This window comes from Nicotiana tabacum, chromosome 13 (genome assembly GCF_000715075.1).
Source record: "Nicotiana tabacum cultivar K326 chromosome 13, ASM71507v2, whole genome shotgun sequence".
Taxonomy (NCBI): domain Eukaryota; kingdom Viridiplantae; phylum Streptophyta; class Magnoliopsida; order Solanales; family Solanaceae; genus Nicotiana; species Nicotiana tabacum.
In genome coordinates, this window is record NC_134092.1 from 7,450,139 (window position 1) to 7,474,758 (window position 24,620).

The window sequence follows — 24,620 nt, forward strand, 5'->3', positions numbered from 1 at the left end:
ATTAGAGGTGGAGGTCAGGTCATTAGAGGTGGAGGTCAGACCGTTAGAGGTGGAGGCCAGCCAATTAGAGGCCGTCCCAGGGACGCGGTTTAGAGTGGTGGGGCCCAGCCCCGATTTTATGCTTTTCCAGCTAGGCCTGAGGCCGAGTCATCTGATGTTGTGATCACAAGTATTATTCCAATTTGCCATAGAGATGCTTCAGTTCTATTTGATCCAGGATCTACTTATTCCTATGTGTCCTCCTATTTTGCTTCATATTTGGTTATGCCTTATGATTCTCTGAGTGCTTCTTTATGTGTATCTACACTAGTGGGAGACTCTGTTGTATTAGATCATGTCTATCGTTCGTGTGTGGTTACTATTGGTAGTCTTAAGACTAGTGTGGATTTTCTACTTCTTGATATGGTAGATTTTGATGTCATCTTGGGTATGGATTGGTTGTCATCTTATCATGCTATATTTGATTGTCATGCCAAGACAGTAACCCTAGCCATGCCGGGGTTACCTCAGTTAGAGTGGAAAGGAACTCCTGGTCATTCTGCCAGCAGGGTTATTTCTTATATGAAAGCTCGGCGTATGGTAGAGAAAGGGTGTCTAGCCTATTTGGCTTATATTCGCGATCCTAGTGCAGATGTTCCTTCTATGGACTCAATAACAGTTGTTCGTGAATTTTCAGAAGTATTTCCTACAGATTTGCTGGGGATGCCACCCGACAGAGATATTGACTTCTGTATTGACTTGTTCTCCGGGCACTCAGCCCATTTCTATTCCACCATACCATATGGCCCCGCCGGAGTTGAAAGAATTGAAAAAACAGTTACAAGACTTGCTTGATCAGGGATTCATTAGACCCTGTGTCTCGCCCTGGGGTGCACCAGTATTATTTGTAAAGAAGAAAGATGGCTCTATGCGGATGTGTATAGATTATCGGTAGTTGAACAAGGCCACTATCAAAAACAAATATCCGTTGCCAAGAATTGATGACTTATTTGATCAGCTTCAGGGTGCCAAGGTATTTTCGAAGATTGATTTGAGGTCTGGTTATCATCAGTTGAAGATTAGGGCATCTGATATCCCTAAAATAGATTTTCGAACTCGGTATGGGCATTACGAATTCCTAGTGATGTCATTTGGGTTGACAAATGCCCCAGCAACATTTATGGATTTGATGAATCAGGTGTTCAAGCCCTATTTGGATTCTTTTGTGGTTGTATTCATTGATGATATCTTGATTTACTCCAGCAGTCGAGAGGAGCATGAGCAGCATCTACGGAGTGTGCTTCATACTTTGAAGAATAATCAATTATATTCCAAGTTTTCAAAATGTGAGTTTTGGTTAGACTCAATTGCCTTTTTAGGGCATGTTGTGTCGGCAGAAGGCATAAATGTGGATCCTAATAAGATAGAGGCTGTTCAGAATTGGCCTAGACCTACTTCAGTTACAGAGATCCGGAGTTTCCTGGGTTTGGCAGGTTATTATCGTCGTTCATGGAATGGTTTTCATCTATAGCAAGCACATTGACCAGACTAACCCAGAAAGGTGTCCCATTCAGATGGTCAGGCGAGTGTGAGTTGAGCTTTCAGAAGCTCAAGACCGTTTTGACTACGACGCCAGTGTTGGTGTTACCTACAGGTTCAGGATCGTATACGGTATATTGTGATGCATCTCACATTGGGCTTGGTGCAGTATTAATGCAAGATGGCAAGGTAATTGCATATGCGTCGCGGTAGTTGAAAGTTCATGAGAAGAATTATCCTATTCATGACTTAGAATTGGCAGCCATTGTTCATGCGCTGAAGATTTGGAGGCATTACCTCTACGGTGTCTCGTGTGAGGTATTTACTGATCGTCGTAGCCTTCAGTATCTTTTCAAACAAAAGGATCTTAATTTGAGGTAGAGAAGATGGTTGGAGTTATTGAAAGACTATGACATCACCATTTTGTATCACCCCAGAAGGGCCAATGTGGTGGCCGATGCTTTGAGTAGAAAGGCTGTGAGTATGGGCAGTCTAGCGTATATGCCGGTTTGTGAGAGGCCATTAGCTGCAGATGTTCAGACTTTGGCTAATTAGTTCATGAGGTTAGATGTTTCAGAACCCAGTCGGGTTCTAGCTTGCACAGTCGCTCGGTCTTCTTTATATGAGCGCATCAGAGAGAGGCGGTATGATGATCCTCATTTACTTGTCCTTAAGGACATGGTGCGGCACAGTGATGCTAAACAAGTTGCTGTGGGGAGAGATGGAGTTCTGGGAATGCAGGGTCATATTTGTGTGCCTAATGTGGATGGGCTTCGTGAATTAATTCTTGAAGATTCATACAGTTCTAGGTACTCTATTCATCCAGGTACCGCCAAAATGTATCAAGATTTGCGGCATCATTATTGGTGGAGGAGAATGAAAAAGGATATAGTTGCTTATGTAGCTCGGTGTCTGAATTGTCTGCAAGTTAAGTACGAGCATCAGAGACCTGGTGGTTTGCTTCAGAAGTTAGAAATTCCTGAGTGGAAGTGGGAGCGTATAACTATAGATTTTGTTATTGGGCTCCCACGGACTTAGAGAAAATTTGACGCAGTTTGGGTCATTGTGGACAGGTTGACTAAGTCAGCACATTTCATTCCAGTGGCAGTTACCTATTCTTCAGAGAGGTTAGCTGAAATTTACATTCGTGAGATTATCCGCCTACACAGTATGCCCGTGTCTATTATTTCAGATCGAGGTATGCAATTTACCTCACACTTCTGAAGGGCTGTACATCATGAGTTAGGCACGCGGGTTGAGTTGAGTATAACATTTCATCCATAGACAGATGGACAGTCAGAGCGCACCATTCAGATATTGGAAGATATGCTTCACGCTTATGTTATAGACTTTGGAGTTTCTTGGGATTAGTTCTTGCCACCTGTAGAGTTTGCTTATAATAATAGCTACCGGTCGAGCATTCAGATGGTTCCATATAAGGCATTATACGGAAGGCGATGTCGTTTTCCAGTTGGCTGGTTTGAACCGGGATAGGCTCGGTTGTTGGGTACCGATTTGGTACAGGATGCCTTGGATAAGGTCAAGATTATTCAGGATCGACTTCGCACAGCTCAGTCTAGGAAAAAGAGTTACGTCGACCGTAAAGTTTGTGATATTGCATTCATGGTTGGAGAAAGAATACTGCTCCGGGTTTCACCTATGAAAGGTGTAATAAGGTTCGGAAAGAAGGGCAAGTTGAGCCGTAGGTATATCGGACCCTTTGAAATTCTTGAAAGGGTGGGTGGAGTAGCCTACAGGCTTGCATTACCACCTAGTTTATCAGCAGTTCATCCGGTGTTCCATGTGTCTATGCTCCGGAAATATCATGGTGATCCGTCCCGTGTGTTAGATTTCAGCTCAGTCCAATTGGACAAAGATTTGATTTACGAGGAGGAGCCGGTGGCTATTCTAGCCCGGCAGGTCCGACAGTTGAGGTCTAAGAGTTATCCTTCAGTTCGAGTGCAATGGAGAGGTCAGCCGGTAGAGGCATCTACCTGGGAGTCCGAGTCGGACATGCTGAGCAAATATTCACACCTTTCTCCAGCTCAGGTACTTTTTCTAACTCCGTTCGAGGACGAACGTTTGTTTTAGAGATGGAGAATGTGATGACCCAAAATGTCATCTTTAAATTTAATAAGTAATTCTATGTTCTAAGACCTCGAAAAGTACTAATTATCATTCCTCGACTTGCGTGCACAGTTCATAAAATTTTTCGGAAAGTTTTTATGTAAAAAATAGATTAAAATATGAAATAGAGCCTGAAAACTCAACTGAGTTGACTTTGGTCAACATTTTTAGCAAACGGACCCGAATCAGTATTTTGATAGTTCCGGTAGCTCCGTATCGTGATTTGGGACTTGAGCTTGTGCCCGGAATTTAATTTGGAGGTCCCTAACACAAGTTATGACCATTTAACAGAAACTAGTAATTTAAAGGCTAAAGATTTTGAAGTTTGACCACGGGGTTGACTTTTTGATATCGGAGCGAAAATCCGATTCTAGAAAATTGAATAGCTCTCTTATGTTATTTATGACTTGTGTGCCAAATTTGAAGTCATTCCGGATTCATTTAATATGTTTTGGCACGAGATTTGTAAATTAAAAAGTTTAAAACTCAAAGTTTGAATCGAGGTGTGAATTGCAATTTCGATGTTATTTGACATGATTTTAGACACCGAGTAAGTCCGTATTATATTACGGGACTTGTTGGTATATTCGGACGGGGTCCCGAGTACCCCAAGTGTGACTCGAATCGAAATCGGAACAAGAATTAGACTTAAACAAAATCTAAAATTTTGCCTTCTGTTATAATCGCACCTGCGGATTTTTGACCGCAGGTGCGAGCTCGTAAAAGAGAGCCTTCCATCGCAGAAGCGACCTGGGCAGGCTGGGCAAAGGACCGCAGGTGCAGAAACTTGCATGCACCCGCGCGTCCGCAGAAGCGGACTAGGCAATGGCAGAAGCGGAAGGCAGCGCAAGTGCGCATTTTTCCTCCGCAGGTGCGAGGCCTCGCCTGGCAGCCCCATTTCGCAGATGCGAGATTTTTCTCTCAGATGTGAGCTCGCATGTGCGAGCCCAGGCACCGCAGGTGCGGAAATTCCTGGGCAGTGTATATATCGAAGAGTCCGATATTTTTACTCATTTTGGTCATTTTGAGCTCGGTTAAGGCAAAGTTTTGAGAGGGTTTTTTACGATTTCGAACTGGGTAAGTGTTCTATAACAAAAAGTGATTATATTTCACGAATCCATGTCTATATTCATCATATATTTCGGATTTAGATGGAAAAAATTAGAATTTTTGTAAAACTTTCCAAAAACAAAAAATTTAGATTTGAAGGTTCATTTCACATCGGAATTGGATAATTTTTGTATGGTTGAACTCGTAGCGGAACGGGTGTTTGGATTTCGCGAGTTTTTCCAGGATTTGAGATTTGGGTCCACTGTCGAATATTTTAATTAATTTAGGATTTTTATCCGGAAAATTAATAAATTCATATGGAATTAATTCTTATGATTTGTATTGAGTATATTGAATTGTTTATGAATAGATTTGAAGCTTTTGGAGACAAATTTAAAAGAAAAAGCTGTGGTCGAGTAATTGATTGAAATTTAGAAAGCGAGGTAAGTGTCGTGGTTATCCTTGACTTGAGGGAATAAAACTCTTAAATTATTTGTTATGTGAAATGCATGTGAACGACGTATAGGCGAGGTGAGGTGTGTCTATACGTCGTCAAATTAATTGTTTGCATAATTACTTGAAAAATCATAAATTATTTTAAATCATGAATTAATTATTATAATAATTATTTTTTTTCCTATTCTTAGCCAAATATTAATTCTTGAATTTCTGCATTAATTGTTACATGCTGCTTGAATTATGTGTCTTAATTGTTATTTGACATTTAGCATATTAAATATTAAACTGTCTATTTTCTCCCTGATTTCTATAATAATTTGCTATTTGACATTGTCTGTTTCATGATTAAATCATAATTATTGTATGCTTGTTGTCTTATAATTTCATATTAATTATTGCATTTATTGGGGAAATTCCTTCTATAAGAATTGGCAAATGAATATACTGGTGGAGCGGGTTGCACGCCGCAACAGAATTGATTGAAATGAATATATTGGACGATCGGGTTGCACACCGCAACAGACTTATTAAAAGTCCATATTGGAGGATCGGGTTGCACGCCGCAACAAACTTGTTAAAAGTCTATATTGGAGGATCGGGTTGCACGCCGTAATAGACTTATTTAAAATCGACATACATATATATATTGGTGGATCGGGTTGCACGCCGCAACAGACTTGATTAAAATAAATATATTGGAGGATCGGGTTGCACGGCGCAACAAAATTGAATGTGAATATATTGTGAGAGCGGGTTGCACGCTGCAACAGAATTGATGGAAATGATAATTGGTTATAACTATTGAGTTGGCTTCAATTATTATAAATGAGTTACCTGATTTATTTCTATTTTTGTTGTTGTTACTAATATTGCGTACAGGTAATATAAGTGACTCGTCTTAGACTCGTCACTACTTCGTCGAGGTTAGGCTCAGCACTTACCAGTACATGGGGTCGGTTTTACTGATACTACACTCTGCACTTCTTGTACAGATTTCGGAGTTGGTCCTAGCGGCGTACCATAGACTTGCTCGGATTTTAGCTACTCGGAGGAGACTTGAGGTATAACTGCATGGCGTCCGCATTTCTGAAGTCTCCGTCTATTTTACTTTGGCTGTGTGTTTATTTTCAGACAACTTCATTTTTATTCAGACCTTTATTTGTATTATTTTAGAAGCTCGTGCACTTGTGACACCAATTCTGCGATGGTATTTAGACACCGTTATTTTTTATGGATTATTTCACTATATTTCAAACTCTGCTTCCGCTTTTGTTTCCTTGATTATTAATAATTTAAAAATTGGCTAATATTATTCTAACGTTGGCTTGCCTAGCAAGTGAAATGTTAGGCGCCATCACGGTCCGAAGGAGGAAATTTTGGGTCATGACAAATTTCATATATTTTGACATTATTTATCCTACTTGCTTGTTGTTTGGATGCTAATTTGTGCGACAATTGAGCTTAATAGATCTTATTTCACGTGCAGGAATGCCTGAACATGAAGTGGAGAAAAGTTGTATGAAATGGTTTCTCAAAGCTAAAAAATGGAGCAATAAAAGAAGATGTGCAAGGCAATGAAATGTCACGGCCGTAGACAGTGCAAGGCTTTGTCTAGGGCATTGTCATTGGCGCCTCTTACAGTGCCTCACAAGGAAATATTGGCGCCTCTGATGGTGCCTCGCGGAGTAATGTTGGTGCCTCTGACAATGCCTCGTGCTGACGATGCTTATCCGAGCCACTTTTATTTCCTCATTATGTTTGGACATGTAGACCTCAGCCCCACCATATAAATACCTCTTAAAGTTAGTTTTTGAAGGGTTAAACATCATTCGAGAGGCAAGAGGCTACAAAACACTCTGGAGCACGAATGGAACCAATTGTTGGATGAAGTCTTGATTGCGTATTGATATAATTGAGCCGTTTTTACTCTCTAATTGTTCAACTATGTATTTCTTGTGTTTAATTGAGGGGCCCTTGATTAATCATGTCTAGTTATCTTATATTTCTTGAGAGAGAACACTTGATTAGATTGTTGTTGAACAATGTCACTTTCCAGTAAGTTAAGAGATTAATTACTTGAATTTAAAAGCGGGATTAGAGATAACAAAGCTTTGGCGCGATCTTTATGAGTTGTACGAATTGTCAGCTAGAATAGTTCGAGAGAATACTTCTAATAAATTATCGTAATTGATCGAGAGATAATTGCGATAAATAAGAACTCATAATCTTTAGAGAGTGTTGCGGCGAGATTATAGCTAACGTGTCAGGAATTAATTCGGCAATTAGGAAAATCGTAAATTCTAGATTTTGTTTATCCTAGGTTCAATCTCATTCTTTCTAGTCGATAGTTTTTATTGTCATTTGTTGTTAGTTAAGTAATTTATGTTAAGTCACAAATCAAATCTTGAACTCTGAAAGTTGTCTGAGCTTATCATTAATGATACTGAAAAGTTGTAGTAAATAAGTTAGTTCCCTGTGGGATTCGACTCCAGACTCTTGAACGAGATTATTTTTGCAGCGATCGCTTAGTCCTTTTTATAAGTCATAGTTGGGCGTGATCAAATTTTGGCGCCGTTGCCGGGGAACTAATGGTGTTATTCATTACAACTTGAAAGAATTGCTAGGGTTTTTAGTTTAGATCAATTTTCCGTGGTGCTAAAAATATTTCCATTAAAATTCTCACATTTGAACTCTTCTGTGCCTTAGGTGCATGCCTAGAAGCTCCTTGAGAAATGGTGAACTATTTGAAGGTCTCTCAGATCCCGAGAAAGCATTCAGGACATTGAATCGGGCTAATAAGAAGGGCAAACAACTAAAATTCAATGAACAAATCAAAATTGAAATGGGTGACGTTGAGAAATCAACTTTTCAAATTGGCTGAATTCGCTCCCGATAAACTCCATTGCTACATGGGAGGAACTAGTTAAGCAGTTCTTAAAAAAGTTCTACCCACCCAACAAGACTGCAATGCAAATTGATGAGATATTGAAGTTTAGGCAAAAACCAACTGAAACTTTGCAAGAAACATGGGAGAGGTTTAAGGGTATGTTGGTGAAATGTCCACACTATGGCATCCCGGATCAGATGCTAGGACAGAGATTCTATATGGGTTTGGCTGACATTCTGAAGGCTAATGCAGATGCTTGAGCGGGGGTGTATTCTTGAGCAAATCATTCACAGAGTGTAAGATTCTTCTTGACAAGATGGCTCAAAATTCAGGCTGGATGACAAGGGATACAACACTCACTCTAATAGTGCATTCTGTTTCTCTTGACCTAAACAATACAAATGTAGAAAACATAGCCACTCTCATGACCCAGATGAGCTTGTTGACAAAGAAAATTGATGAGATGAGCACGAAACAGGTTCACATTGTTGACATAACCAATGGAGGCCTATGCACTCCTTGCATCAATCAGCCGTATGTTTGCTCATAAAGTGGAGAAAGTGATAGCCAGGGCTTTGAAGAAGACATGAATTACGTAAATAATTTTGGGGGTCAGAGGCAAGGTGGACAACAATGGGGACCTCAGAATCAGTAGTACAGACTAGCCTAGCAATAATACAATACCAATCCTATGGGAGCATAACCACAAGGCCAAGTGTCATATACTCCAATGCCAATTGAGATCGATGAGTCGACGGAGCTCACAGAGGTCATAGTTGAGCAAGCACAAGTTGACAAAGGCAAGGAGAAAGAAATTGAACAGTTCCCAAAACAGGTATTAGAAAAGACTTCTAATCAGGAAGAGACATAGAGCAGTGGGCAGAAGCTAGTTCTAGCACCATTCCCTCAAAGGTTGGTAAAGAAAAAGAAAGATGATCAATACAGGAAATTCATAGAAATGCTCAGACAATTTCTATTGAATATTTTGTTGATCGATGCTTTGAGGGAAATTCCAGGTTATGCTAAAATGATGAAGGATTTGATGTCTTGAAAGTTTGACTTCCAGGACCTGTCTACTATAACTCTGACTCAAACGTGTAGTGCGGTAGTGACAAGACCTATGGCTCAAAAGTTGTCTGATCCCGGTAGTTTCACTATCCCACGCACAATTGGAAGTTATACTTTTGCTAAAGCATTGTGTGACTTAGGAGCCAATATTAACTTGATGCCCTTGGCAATCTACATAAAGTCAGGCTTTGGTAGAGCTAGACCAAACTCAATGTTACTGAAACTAGCTGATCGCACAGTGAAAAGGCCAACAAGAATCCTAGATGATGTGCTCGTTCAAGTGGGTAAGTTCGTATTTCCTGCCGACTTTGTTATTCTTGACTGCCAAGTTGACAAAGAAATACCCATAATTTTGGGAAGGCTTTTTTTAGCTATTGGGAGAGCATTGATTGACTGTGAGACTGTAGAGTTGGAAATGAGGTTGAATAATGAAGAAATAATATTCAACGTTCAACAATCTATGAGGAGGCCTAGCGAATTTTCAAATTGTTCGCTAGTGGAGGCAGTTGATGTGATACTACAAGAGGAGGATGAGACTCTTAATATCAGAGACCCATTAAAAGCTTGTTTGATGAATTTGAAAGAAGTGGATGGTGAAGAGTTGTCAGAACGGGTTATGGCTCTCGAAGGTCAAGGTTTCTGGAAAAGGGAACCTCAATTTGAGCCATTACACTTAGAAGAAAGAAAAACAACACCTGCGAAGACGTCAATAGAGGAGCCACCATAGTTGGACCTAAAACTGCTTCCAGCTCACCTCAGGTATGCTTTCTTAGGGCCTAACTCTACTTTACCTATTATTATCTCATCTGGTTTTTTAGCTGTGCAGGTAGAACAACTCTTACAGGAATGTAAGACTGCTATTGGTTGGACCATGGCAGGCATTAAGGGTATCATCCCGGCCTTTTGCATGCATAAGATTCTCTTAAAAGAGGGGCAAAAACCTTCCAGGGAACATCAAAGAAGGCCGAACCAGAATATGAAGGAAGTGGTGAAGAAGGAAGTGATAAAGTGGTTGGATGAGGGCATCATCTTTCCTATATCAGGTAGCATCTTGGTAAGCCCAGTCCAATGTGTTCCGAAGAAAGGTGGCATGACTATTAACTAGAATGAGAATAATGAGTTGATCTCTACTTGTACAGTCATAGGTTGGCAAATTTGCATGGATTACAGAAAACTGAACACTGCCACCCGGAAAGACCATTTTCCCCTACCGTTCATTGACAAAATGTTGGATAGATTGCTAGGGAGGTCTCACTTTTGCTTTTGGATGGATATTCAGAGTACAATAAGATCACAATAGCCCCTCAAGATAAAGAGAAAACGTCATTCACTTGTCTGTATGGCATCTTTGCCTTTCAGAGAATGTCGTTTGGCCTATGCAATGCACCAACCGCTTTCCAGAGGTGTATGTTAGCCATTTTCACTGATATGGTTGAAGATATTATGGAAGTCTTTATGGATGATTTCTCAGTGGTGGGGAATTCATTCGATGATTGTCATAACAATTTGAGAAGAGTTTTGAAAAGGTGTGTGGAGACAAACCTGGTGCTGAACTAGGAGACATGCCATTTTATGGTACAAGAAGGTATAGTTTTGGAGCATCGAGTGTCAAGTACTGGTATTGAGGTCGACCATGCTAAGGTTGACGTGATAAGGAAGTTTCCACCACCCACTTTGGTCAAGGCAGTAAGAAGTTTCCTTGGGCACGCCGGTTTCTACATGTGATTTATAAAGGATTTCTTTAAAATTGCTAATCCATTATATAAAATGATTGAAAAGGATCACCCCTTTGTGTTTTCTGATGATTGCAGGTTAGCATTTGAGGAGCTGAAGAAGAGACTGGTGACTGCACCAATCATTGTTGTACCCGACTGGGAGCAGCCGTTTGAGCTCATGTGTGATGCGAGTGACTATGCTATAAGAGTAGTTTTGGGGCAGCGAAAAGACAAAATGGTGCACCCAATTTACTATGCAAGTAGAACACTAAGCGGTGCATAGCTCAATTATACTGTGACTGAGAAAGAGATGTTGGATGTAGTGTTTGCATTCGACAAATTCAGTCTTATTTGATAGGTTTAAAAGTAAGTGTTTATACTGATCATGCAACACTTAGGTACTTGATAACAAAGAAGGAGTCAAAGCCACGCTTGATTCGTTGGGTTCTTTTTCTACAAGAATTTGATTTGGAGATCCACGATAGGAAAGGAATGGAGAACCAAGTGGCAAACCACCTTTCAAGGTTGGAGGGAGATGAAAAGAAAGTACAGGTTGAAGATATAATAGAGACATTCTCGGATGAACAATTACTAGCAGTGGCAATGAAGGAGACGCCTTGGTATACTGATATTGCTAACTATTTGTCAAACGGTATTGTACCTTATGAACTCTCTTCGATTCAAAAGAAAATTTTCTTTCGTTATTGTCGGTCTTATTACTGGGATAAACCTTTACTTTTTAAAATATGTGTGGATAACATGATTCGGAGGTGTATCCCGAGAAAGATCAATCTTCTGTTTTGCAGTCTTGCCATGCTTCACCATATGATGGGCACTTTGGAGGAATTCGGACAGCCGCGAAGGTGTTGGAGTCGGGTTTGTATTGGCCGACACTATTTAAGAATGCCCATGATCGGGTGAAAAGTAATGATGAGTGCCAAAGAACCAACAACATATCTCGCCATCATGAGATGCCGATGACTACAATTCAATAGGTGGAAGTGTTTGACGTGTAGGGGATTAATTTTATGGGACCATTTGTCAGCTCGTATGGTAACAAGTACATATTGGTAGCAGTTGACTATGTCTCCAAATGGGTTAAAGCTGTGGCTCTTCCAATAAATGATGCCAAAGGAGTAATAGGATTTCTAAGAAAAAACTTTTCACATGGTTTGGCACTCCGAGAGCTATAATCAGTGAGGGTGGAACTCATTTCTGCAACAGAGCGTTCGCAAGGCTGTTAGAAAAGTATGGAGTTCGCCATAAGGTTGTCACACCTTACCACCCGCAAACGAGCACGTAAGTGGAAGTGTCCAATAGGGAAATCAAAAGTGTCTTGATCAAGACAGTGAATGCGACTCGGACTGATTAGGCAAGGAAGTTGGATGATACGTTATGGGCTTACCACACAATATTTAAAACTCCAATTGGTATGTCTCCGTACAAGTTGGTGTTTGGAAAAGCATGCCATCTTCCGGTGAAGCTTGAGCATAAAGACTTATGGGCACTGTGATAGTTGAATTTGGATATGGAAACCGCGAGCACAAGTAGAGTTACAGAGTTAAATGAACTCGAGGAGTTTCGGTTCTAGGAATTCGAGAGTACAAGATTGTACAATGAAAGGATGAAGATGATGCATGATAAGCACATTCTAGATAGGAACTTCAAACCCGGAGATCTAGTGTTGTTATACAAATCGAGATTGAAATTATTTCCGGGTAAGCTGAAATCAAGATGGTTGGGACCATTTAGAGATGTGCAAGTGTTCCCAAGTGAAGTTGTAGAGATTGAGTCTGAAGATGGAACGAACAGGTTTAAAGTGAATGTGCAAAGGTTGAAACACTACCTTGGAATGATTGAAGAAAAATGGGAGAAAGATGTGATGTACTTGGAAGAGCCCTAATATGTGAGCGAAGTGTAATCTTGAAAGCATGCGTAGTGTCGCGGCGTTAAATCAGACGCTTCCTGGAATGCAACCCATGGCCGTGTTGTATTCGTCATGCCATGACATTAACAAAGGTGCTTATTGGGAGGCAACCCAATTCATAGCGTAGATTTAGTTTAGTTTTGGTTTTAGTTTTAGTTTGATATTGAGGTGGACTAACAAGTGAATTTTGTGTGAATTTGAAGTGTTTTGATAGGTTGTAGAGCTACTTGGAAGAAAGATGTGCTCGGGGCTAAAACAATTATTGCAAAACGAACAAGAAAACACCGAGCCATAGCGGGGAAAAGTCAAATGCGCAATCTTAGCATACCTCGCGTTGCTTAGCACAAAGGTACAATGCCCCACACCCCGCCCTGCGTTAAAACTTCACTGCCCCACACGATGCCTCACAGGATCTAGCGCGTGATTATTAGCGCGCCTGCTAGCGCCTCACGGGTTTTGGATGTCGCCCCTCACACGACCTGGCTATATCCAGCGTGACAAATTTAGCGCGCCCGAGGGCACCTCGCACAACTTCAATGCCGCGTCTCATGCTGCCTCGCGTAGACCAGCGCCAAGAGGCCCAGGTAAGTCTTTCCTTTCTTTTTTTTTTTCTTGTGTTTTTTCCCTTTCACCTAAAACCCTACACCCCTCTTAATTAATTACCCAACCCCAAAAACACCCCTTCCCTTGTAAAAACCCACACACCCCAGCCTCTAAACCAAAACAACACAAACACCTTCTGCCTAACTTCCAACCCCACTATCCCATTCCCAAGCTGAAACAAAAAAAAATCCCAACTCTGTAAGTCACCATCTCACCCCACTGCCTCGTTCTATCTCTCAATTCCCACGTATGAATTTATCTCTCTCTCTCTCTCTCTCTCTCTCTCTCTCTCTCTCTCTCCCCTCTATTCTCTCTTTTTCTATGTAAATTCTAGTTGTTGGGTAATATGCTCTACAAAGTGCAACAATGGTGCATTTGTGCTAAAACTTTCCCAACCCCTAAATACACCATAAGATATCTTATGATTGTTGTAATGAGTGTTTCACACTCGATTCCCAAGCCGATTTGGGAAGATGGAGCAATCCTTCACCCACAAATAATGCATACAAGGTGTTCGATAAATTGCCTCATTGGCGATTTTAGTCCCAATTGGAGCCCGAGTCTCCGGGATTGGTTGTTTTGTGTTAGGTGAGCATGATTGATATGAAAATCTACGTATAGGGTGACTCTATGGAGTCGGGGTGGATTGATAAATCGTGTTTGCAATGACATACAAACTATGTGCAGTGCGAAATTTAGATGCTAATATGCTTACTTGATGAAGGCGAAGTCTGAATAGCCTATGGTTTAATGTAATTAGTATATCTTAGAGCTTTAAGTGTGGGGTCACTCCGACCTTATTTTTGGGATAGTTTTTGTTTCCTTGAATTGACAATTGGCATGGTTGACAGGTACGTGCAATATGGTTCGTCCAACAGCTAGTTTTAAGGCACCGGCTAAGGCTAAGGCACCACCAAAGGCAAAGGCTACCCCGTCAGGCCACCGCCAAAGAAAAGGAACAGAGTTGAGGCTATGTATGGTAGTCACAGTGGTAAAGGAAAGCAAGTGTCTTTTGTTTCAACCGAGGCGCAACCTCAAGAAAAGGCGACTTGTGAGTATGGCATCAAGAGCGTGCCCCCATCTAGGAGGGCATGGTACAAGAAGTGTCGTCCAAACTCATATCTCCCTGATTTTGCAGTTGATGAGCACAAATTGAAGTCCCGTTATCCTCAAATTTAGGAAAGAATACATGAACTAGGACTGGGTTTTGTATTTAAAAATCAGGGAGAGGCAAACTTTAGCTTAGTGCGCGAGTTCTACGCCGGGTGGAACCTTGAGGTTGAGGAGCAATTGGTGCCTATTCGTGGGAGGCTTATTGATATTTCGGCTAGCGCATCATATAGATTTTTGGATGCCCCTGATGTTCCATGTGGGCCATTGTGTGACTTTATTGACCGGCCTACTTACACAGATATTAGGCACAGACAGTGTTGTGTTAATTTGAATGCGGTGTGGATAAGAGACAAGAGATACAACAACCATGTCTCTTTGCCTAAATTGAAGTTTACAAAAATTTCTAAAGTGTGATTGCGCTTGGTGAACACGAGACTACTTCCGTGTGATCATGATTCTGCTGTTGTCTGAGAGAGAATATATGAGGTGTATTTCTTGATGAAAGGGGGGCCAGTGAATGCGGGCCAGTTGATACGTAGTCAGATGGCACAGTCTAGAAAAGGCACGCTTACTAGGATATTCTTTGTGAATCTGCTTATGCAATATTTGCGTATGGAGCAAGTGGATGAGGAGCCCAGGTTTGACATGTGGATTCCATCCACAGCTCGAGCTACTGACATCGCTGTCATGTGGGCCTGATGAGGAAGATGGTACTACATTGACTACATCGGAGCGTCAGGCTCGCGATGAGAGCGTCCTAGCTCATTTGTATAGGATGATGGACTTGCAGTTGCGGATTGGGGGTAGGCCTGCTACTTCAGAGGAGAGGACTCAGTTGACTGAGCGGTTCCCGCTCACCATACCTGCATAGTGATTGGTTAGTTTAGCTGTGGGCCAGGGGGCCACCAGATGAAGATATCAACACTCCAGAGCATTCAGTATATGGCGACGAGGAGCAGGTTGATCCAGCGGTTGATGCCACTGGTGAGGATCTGGGTGATGATGTTGATGATTGAGATGAGGCTGACCGATCCTTCTTCGATGAGGGCCAACATCTCGAGGATTGATCAGGGAGTTCTTATTCACCCTTTCTACTTTAATTATGCATTGGGGACACTGCATGTTTTAAGTGTGGGGTGGGTAACTCTCGTTTTGCATAGTAGTAATAGATTAGTAACCATATTAGCTTCTTATATTTTTAATTTCTAGCTTCTTATATTTTTACTTTATAGCTTCTTATTTTCTTTATTATTAGCTTCTTGTTTTATTATTTTAGGATACTTTAGAATAGTATTGAGTACCGTCGTGGTTTTTATTTTTATTTTTTATTTTTATATAAAAGAAAAAAATAAAAAAACATAAAAAATAGACTTTTCCCAACGATGGATCTCCTAGACAGTTTTCTTGAGGGATTTAAGTCTAAACAAAAATACAAAAAAATAATAATTAGAAAATAGAAAAAATACAAGAACATGTCTTTTATTTTTCTTAGGTAGTAATAATCCTCCGTGGTTTTTCTTCATGCCTCGGTTCTTTTTTATGGGATGTAACTTGAACCGGGTAGTAGTTTTAATTTTTGTTTTAACTTTTAGAGTAGTATGTAGGAAATAAAGGAGAAGAACTGATGTGAATTGCACTTTTTGACTTGTTTGATGGTTGCCTACTTAGGTTCTAGCATGCGTTTCACCTTCCCTGAGCTTTAAATATATGATGATGCCTTGGTAAAAATGAATAGCATGTGGTATGACTTCTATTTCTCAGTTGCTTTACTTGTGTTCACTTTGTGCTTTATGCTTAATATATCTCTTGGCTTCGAGAATACTTGTTTGATTAAGAGTATGAATGAAACCGTCCTTAGTAAGTCATGTGCCATATGTGAAGTGAGTTCTTTGCATAGTCGATGTTATTGCATTTGCGTCTAGAACTTGCCCGAAATGTGAATTGAATCGAAATCCTAGGTGTTGCTCGATTTAAAAAGTGATGTTAGGTTTTTTTGATCTTTTTGAGTTTTGTTGCCTATCATAAATAAAATCAACCCTAGTTACCCTTTTGAGCCTATAAGCCTTTCTTTTAGTACCCGCATTACAAGTCTATCCCCTTTTGTTCTGAATAATATTTTAAAAGGCATTTTCGGAGTGAGCCCTGGGGAAAGGTGCACCAAAAACGCCCCGAGGCGATAGTATGGGGCGAAAGTCTCAAGAGGCGTACGCCCGGGCGTTCGGGGCGTACGCTCGGGCGTTTGAGGCGCATTTTTGTAGTGAGACGTAAGCCACAGAGACCTTTTCAAATTAAAATAAAATTTGTTGAATAAGTCCTTCATATAATACCCAAATTCTCAAAAGTTAGCTTGTAATTACTCAAAAGTTTTAAAAAGGAACTGAAATGTATCAAATGTAAAAGTCAAAACCTTTTTATTGATTAAAGCCCTAATTCATGATCTTTTCTAATTATTTATCTTGTTCGCTAGTATGCTAATATCTCCCAAAACTACGAATATTCAATTTCTTTTACAAATACAAAGAGAACTCCATTCTCCTTCATAGCAGCAAGTCTCCTTCATAGCAGCAAGTTCAAATTTCAAATTGCAGGTTAGTCATCCTATTTGTTCCTCCATGTAGAAAATTTTATTCTTTTCGGCTCAAGTTAGTTGTGCTTGTTAGTAGCGTATAATAAATTATTTTGACTTATTTTTTGTGGGGATGGAGCGCGCGCGCGCACACACACACACACATACATATATATATATATATATATATATATATATATATATATATATATATATATATATATATATATTTCCCCCCACATATTTATAGTTTTCTTTAATTTTTATGCAATTTTACCTGTTTATAAATATTTACTGTAATTATATTATCTTATAAAATAGTAAAAATTAAATACCCATGGGGCTTATGCCTCGCTGAGGCATATGTAAAATGCCTCGCCTTACGCCCACGCCTTTTAAAACACTTGTTCTTAATTGAATTATTTTGATCCTTATATCTCTTAAAGCACTTGAATTGTAAAGAGAGCGCTAAACAGATGTAATGAGAAAACTTGGGGTAACTTTTGAGTGGAACCAATAGAAGGAAAAAATGTGCACTTGTGCTTTAAATAAAAATCCACTAGCGGCAAGGCAAAAAAAATACAAAAAAAAGAATAAATGAAGAAATAAAGGTTTCTTATTTTTGCTAGTGGATGTGGTCTGAAGCAGTGTGTAAAGAAGAAGGAAAATATTTTGGGGTGAGCTATCTTGTGATGATTGAAGGACTTTTGCGCTTAAAGATGAATACGTGATGTGTTAAAGTGCTTAGGAGGGTTAGCCACTATATCCTAAATATATCCTACCCATCCCTTAGCTCACATTACAACCATAGTAAAGTTCTAGTTGATTTCGGACCGAGCATGCCTACATTAGTAAGGTTTACATAATGGGCAAGCCTATGGTACCTTTTGCGTGCATGTGACTTTTTTTGAGAGAGAGAGTGATTTTTCTTCATGTGTGAGTCCTTAAAATATATTCTATCATGTGATTTGGATGTGTGGACTGCTTACTCTTTGTTTTATTGTGAGGGCATATGGTTTTACAAAGGATAGGTAACGTTATTAGACCTCTCTGTTAGATTAAGTAGTCAAGCCTCGAGTGCATTATGACATTGAGTTAGTTTTCGAGGCTAAGATTGTTATAATCATGTTGTTCCTGGGTTGGATATTTTGAAATTGGGCATAAGTATGGGAAGTGTATTTTGACCGCATATGCTAGAGCCTAATTGTTGCTATCAACCATGGTCATAGGTGTAGTGTTGTGAATGTGTGGCTTGTTGGGTCCTTGAAGAGGAAGTGTTTGGTTGGTTGACTCGAGGGCGAGCAATATTTAAGTGTGGGGTGTTGATATCGTGCTATAATTTCATATATTTTGATGTTATTTACCCTACTTGCTTGTTGTTTGGATGCTAATTTGTACGACAATTGAGCTTAATAGAGCTTATTTCACGCTTAGAAATGCTTGGACATGAAGTGGAGAAAAGTTGCACGAAACGGTACCTCAAAAGCTACAAAATGGAGCAATAAAAGAAGATGTGCAAGGCAATGAAAAGTCACGGCTGCAAACAGTGCAAGGCGTTGTCCAAGACACTGTTATTGGCGCCTATGACAGTGCCTCATGGGGAAACGTTGGTGCTTCTGATGGTGCCTCGCATAGTAATGTTGGTGCCTCTAACAATGCCCCACGCCGACGATACTTATCCGAGCCACTTTTATTTACTCATTATGTTTGGACGTACCTCGGCCCCACCATATAAATACCTCTTAAAGTTAGTTTTTGAAGGGTTAAACGTCATTAGAGAGGCAAGAGGCTATGAAACACTCTAGAGCACGAATCACACGAGTTTTTCTCTCCGCTTTCCATTAATATGTAGTTTAATACTTTTGTATATTACTATTATTATCTACACAATTATGAGTAGCTAAACCCGTCATCTAAGATTGATGGAAACAATTGTTGGATGAAGTCTTGATTGCGTATTGATCTAATTGAGTCATTTTTACTCTCTAATTGTTCAACTATGTATTTCTTATGGTTAATTGAAGGGCCCTTGATTAATCATGCCTAGTTATCTTGTGTTGCTTGAGAGAGAACACTTGATTAGATTGTTGTTGAACAACGTCACTTTCGAGTAAGTTAAGAGATTAATTACTTGAATTTAAAAGCGGGATTAGATATAACAAAGGTTTGGCGCAATCTTTTTGTCACGACCCCAAATTTCCCTCCGTAGGATATCGTGATGGCACATAGTCTTTAAGACCAGGTAAGCCTAATGCTTACTAAATTAATAGCAAAATTCAACCAACACCTATTAAATATGAAATAGAAATTTCTATACAAAGCTAACAATCCCAAAACCGGTAGTACAAGTCATAAGCTCTACTGAGTTCACTCTAAAAAATCTCTAAGTACAATTATTTCGGAATAGAATTAAACTGTACAAAAATAACTTCCGAAGGTGACCCCGAGGCCTGCGAACGCGATGACAGGTATACCTTGAAGTCTCCGCAGTGATATCTGGTCCGCTATCTAATAATCAACAGACTCTGAGTACCTAGATCTGCACAAAAATGTGCAGAAGTATAGTATGAGTACACCACGGTCGGTATCCAGTAAGTATCAAGACTAACTTGACGAGGTACAAGTCAAGACACTCACTAGACAAGATAACCTGTGCAGGATAGAGGTATAAAGCTAATAATGGAAGTCAGGAATCACTAAATGGCAACAAAATCAACATGTGATATAAACAGTAAAGCAACAAGAACACCGTAAGTATCATTGAAACCAAATAAGGAAGCACAAAGGACAATCAATTAATCAAGCCGTTCTAACACAAGTTTCACAACGAAATCACTCCGTGGTACTTCATCTCATATTCACAAGTCGCGGGTCTCAACCTATCATCATGTACTCACGGCATCTCGTGCCCACATCTCGAATCGCACCCGCACGGACAACTCACATGCCAAGATCACAATCCGCCCGGCATGATCACAGGCTCACAATCACAATCCGCGCGGTATGGTCACAGGCTCACAATATCAACATGGAAACAGATAATACAAGAACACATGGGCATGATTGATAAATATCAAGTTTCGTACTCATGAGCTAGTATATGTGGCATGCTACAGTGTATGCTTGTGCGAGTGTACTACTGCAGCCCAAGTCAACAAGTAATATCAAGGACATCGAATAACTCATCGAAACAACAAAACAAGTCACGCAAGGTGTATGACAAACACAAGAAAAATCACACCATCACACGAAAATCACTAACACAATGTCTCCAAACCATCACACATCATCCTTGACATTGCCGCTCTTATCTCTCCGATAGCCACCCGTATCACTCCGCCATAACAATATCATTAGCCACCCTTATCTCTCCTATAGCTACCCGTATCGCTCCGTATAATAGCCACCAATATCACTCTGTATAATAGCCACCCTTATTACTCTGCCCAGACAATAACACAATAGCCACCCATATCACTCCGTACATTCAACAATAGTGAGATGCTACCCTTATGCCCCGTATAACAACAACGGTGAAATGTCACCCTTATACTCCACACAACAACAATCAAACCACAAAACAATTCACACATGCTATCATCACAATAACACAACATGTCACTCTTATCACAAGTGTCCATAGGCCATAACCTTTCTAAGGATTCAACGATATCAATATTTTCACAACAAATAGCACACGTCTCAACACTATGTATATAGAATCTCAATAACAACAAAATGAACCGAAAAGTAACTTAACAAGGAACAACACCTCCTTTAAACACAACTTCCATTAAAATAGATTAATGACTCTCGATGACTTTAATTCCAATTAATTGTTTAAGGATAAACTCAATAGTGAAAGTGTCTCCATGAAATGGCAACTCCGGATTCTAGTGTACGAATTAAGCTAACAATGAAAGAGATGACACTAGCTAGTACTTCGTCTAAAGGCATGAGAGTAAATCGACAACAAGGGATATCATGTACCAATAATCTCAATGAAGAGCAACTCAACGATAAAAGCAATCACGTAATGGTAAAAGTGGTAACAACTCCAAATAAAGAATATAAGAGCAAACTCGACAAGTAAAGAATGTGACATGTAACGACAACTTCAAATAAAGCATGTGATAGTAGACATGACGAATAAAAGGTATAACATGTGCTAACAATTCCAAATAAGTACATAAAAGATGCCTAAGGGTCTAAACCGGTAGATTTCCACATATAAACTGAGTACGTACTCGTCACCTTGCATACACGGCTTTCACATGATACAAATAGCACATTGCAGGCGCGATTAACCTTCCTCTTCTGCGAGACTCCCTCGCTTCTGCGCCTCACGAATCCGCTCCTGCGCTTCCGCAGATGCGACCAATTCTCCGCATTTGCGGACTTACCTAGCCACCCAAAATGCGCTTATGTGCCAACTCTGCCGCTTTTGCGCCCAAAGTTCCGCAAGTGCGACCACACTAGATCCTGCCCACAACAGCTCCACCCAACATGATCCAAACGATCCGAAACCCGTCCGAAACACATCCGGCCCCCCGGACCCCCTCAAAACATACCAATAAGTTCCATAACATAACGCGGACCTGATCGAGGCCTTAAATCACATCAAACAACATCAAAACTATGAATCGCACCTCGAATAGAATTTAATGAACTTATGAACTTTTAACTTTTATAACTCGCACCGAATCATATCATATCAACCCGGAATGACGTCAAATTTTGCATGCAAGTTCCAAATGAAACAATGGAGCTATACCAACTCCCGAAAATGAAATTCGAACCCGATATCAATAAAATCAATTCTCGGTCAAACCTCTCAACCTTCCAAACCTTCAACTTTCCAATTTTTGCCGAAATGCATCAAATTAACCTACGGACCTCCAAATCTAAATCCAAATTCGGACACACGCCTAAGTCCAAAATTACCATACGAAACTATTGGAATCATCAAAATACAATTCTGGAGTTGTCTACACAAAGTCAAACTCCGGCCAACTTTTATCGCTTAAGCTTCTAAAGCAAGAATCCTTCTTCCAAATCAATCCCGAATCATCCGAAATCTGAACTCGACCACACATGCATGTCATAATACATAATACGAAACTGCTTGAGACCTTAAGTCACCGAACGGGACGCTAATTCTCAAAATGACCTGTCGGACTGTTACACTTTATGAGTTGTACGAATTATCAGTTAGAGTAGTTTGAAAGAATACTTCTAGTAAATTATCGTAATTGATCGAGAGATAATTGCGATAAACAAGAACTCATAATCTTTAGAGAGTGTTGCGGCGAGATTATAGCTAACGTGTCAGGAATTAATCCGGCAATTGGGGAAATCATAAACCCTAGATTTTTTTATCCTTGATTCAATCTCATTATTGCTAATCGATAGTTTTTATTGTCATTTGTTCTTAGTTAAGTAATTTCTGTTAATTCACAAATCAAATCTTGAACTTTGAAAGTTGTCTGAGCTTATCATTAATGATACTGAAAAGTTGTAGCAAATAGGTTAGTTTCCTATGGGATTCGACTCCGGACTCTTGAACCAGATTATTTTTGCAGCGACCGCTTAGTCATTTTTATAATGCATAGTTGGGCGTGATCAAAAGTTAAATCTCTTTTCCCCCAAGTTTATGTCAAATATAATGAACATAAATTGTTAACTATTTAACATAAACCAAAAGTGTTAACTTTGACAAACTTAAAGGATCAAAATTACTTGGGGCATACTTAAAAGACCCCTTTCAACCTTACCCTCAAATATAAGGAACTATATTTGTTATTTTCTCAGTATTAAGTATAATGAGTTAATTAAGCCAGCAACATCTACCCCTTCTCCCAAAATAAGTTGGGTGTCCATACTAATATCTATGTTTTTTTTATATATTTAGATTCTTCTCAAATCAATAATTATACAAAATACAATTAAAAAAAAAAGGGAAAGTTCCATTATACCATATCTTGTGCTAAATTTGAATGGACTTAGGGAGATTGACGGTATTTCTAGACAAGTTCCTCTCATGTAATGCTATTTTAGGTCAACTTTATTCCCTTGTAATTTTCGGATAACTCCTCGAGAATCATGTTATTTGCCTAAACTTTCATTTATTAATGATTTCACTCCTACAGACCTTTACATCCGTGTCAACATCGGGCTAATCAAATCATCTTAAATGATCTTCTATCATTTTATCCTCAATATGTACATCAAAATATTCTTTCTTCACTCAATGGGCATCATATCATCGCTTTTAGTATATTATTAAATAGTTTGGCGAGTCATCCTATTCCAATCTCTTCAAAATACTTTCAAACCTTTATGAGATTACCATTTTAATCACATATTTTTTAATCCTCATATTTTTCATTGCATCCTTACCTCAATCGGCCTATTTTTACAAGTGTATTTAATCAATTAGCAAAATAACTTGCATAAATTATGCAGTATTTGATTGATAATATAAGACAAAATAATATTTTCACAACTAGTGTAGCGATTGGTTATACAAGAGTTTATGCAAGATATAGGTTGTAAAATAGCAATACACGTATCAGCAATATGAGAATCAAACTATTTAAATACAAAAATACTTCTCAAGTAAGTAACTCTTGTATAGTAAGTTTTCAGTTGTCAATCACTCACAAATTCCTCAATTTATCAATCCTTACCTAACAATTTTTATGTAAGTAGCATATAAATCAAGCGGCTGTATACCTTGAGCCTTTGGTTCCCATCCGATCTGTGGTAGGTAACAGTCACAACCCAACATAAAGGAGGTTGTTTGGGGGTTGGAAGAAATAACAAAATATTGCTACATATGTAAGTTTCGTTCACATTGATCTTTATAGAAGACTTCAACATGTTGAATTTTAATTCTCTTTATCGCTTGCAGATGTTATTAATAGTATTTAGCGTAAGAAAACTGGTTTGTTGTTGTTGTTGTAGTGTAGAAAAATGAGCTTATCTATGACCAGTTTTAGTGATAGTTCATAAACGTTAAGTGTGATAACTGGTTATTCGGCCGTGCACTTTAGGTGCTTGGTGAGTGTAGTATAATAGTGAGTGTAAGCTAAACCTGATAAGGTCCATAATGGGAGGGCCAACCACAACAACGACAATAAATTCAGTGTAATCTTACAAGTGGGGTATGGAGAGGGGAATGTGTGCGCAGACCTTACCCCTACCTTCAAGAAGGCAGAGAGGTTGTTTTCGGTAGACCCTCGACTTAGGAAAAGTAAAAGGAAGGGCAGCAACGGGCACACCAATTAGAAAATCGAAGTAAAAATACAACAACAAACCTAGTGTAATCCCATAAATGGAGTCTGGAGAGGGTAATGTATACGCAGACCTTACCCCTATTTTATAAAGATAGAGAGGTTGTTTCCCATATACCCTCGACTCAAGGAACAATAGAGATAAGATAAAGTAACCAAGTAGTAAACAAAGGTGACAATAATGCATTATGGTGGCGAGTGTGAATGACACAACAACAACAACAACAACAACAACAATAACAACAACAACAACAACAACAAACACAACATGTAATAATAAATAACCATGACT

At 39.5% G+C, this 24,620-nt stretch overlaps 1 non-coding gene across 1 annotated transcript; it reads right to left on the bottom strand.

Annotated features, from left to right (window-relative positions):
* Positions 1-8,121: 8,121 nt before the first annotated feature.
* On the bottom strand, positions 8,122-8,228 carry LOC142168469 (small nucleolar RNA R71). Its single transcript, XR_012698328.1, has one exon. It is a non-coding gene; the product is annotated as a small nucleolar RNA R71 (small nucleolar RNA).
* Between the last annotated feature and the right edge of the window lie 16,392 nt (positions 8,229-24,620).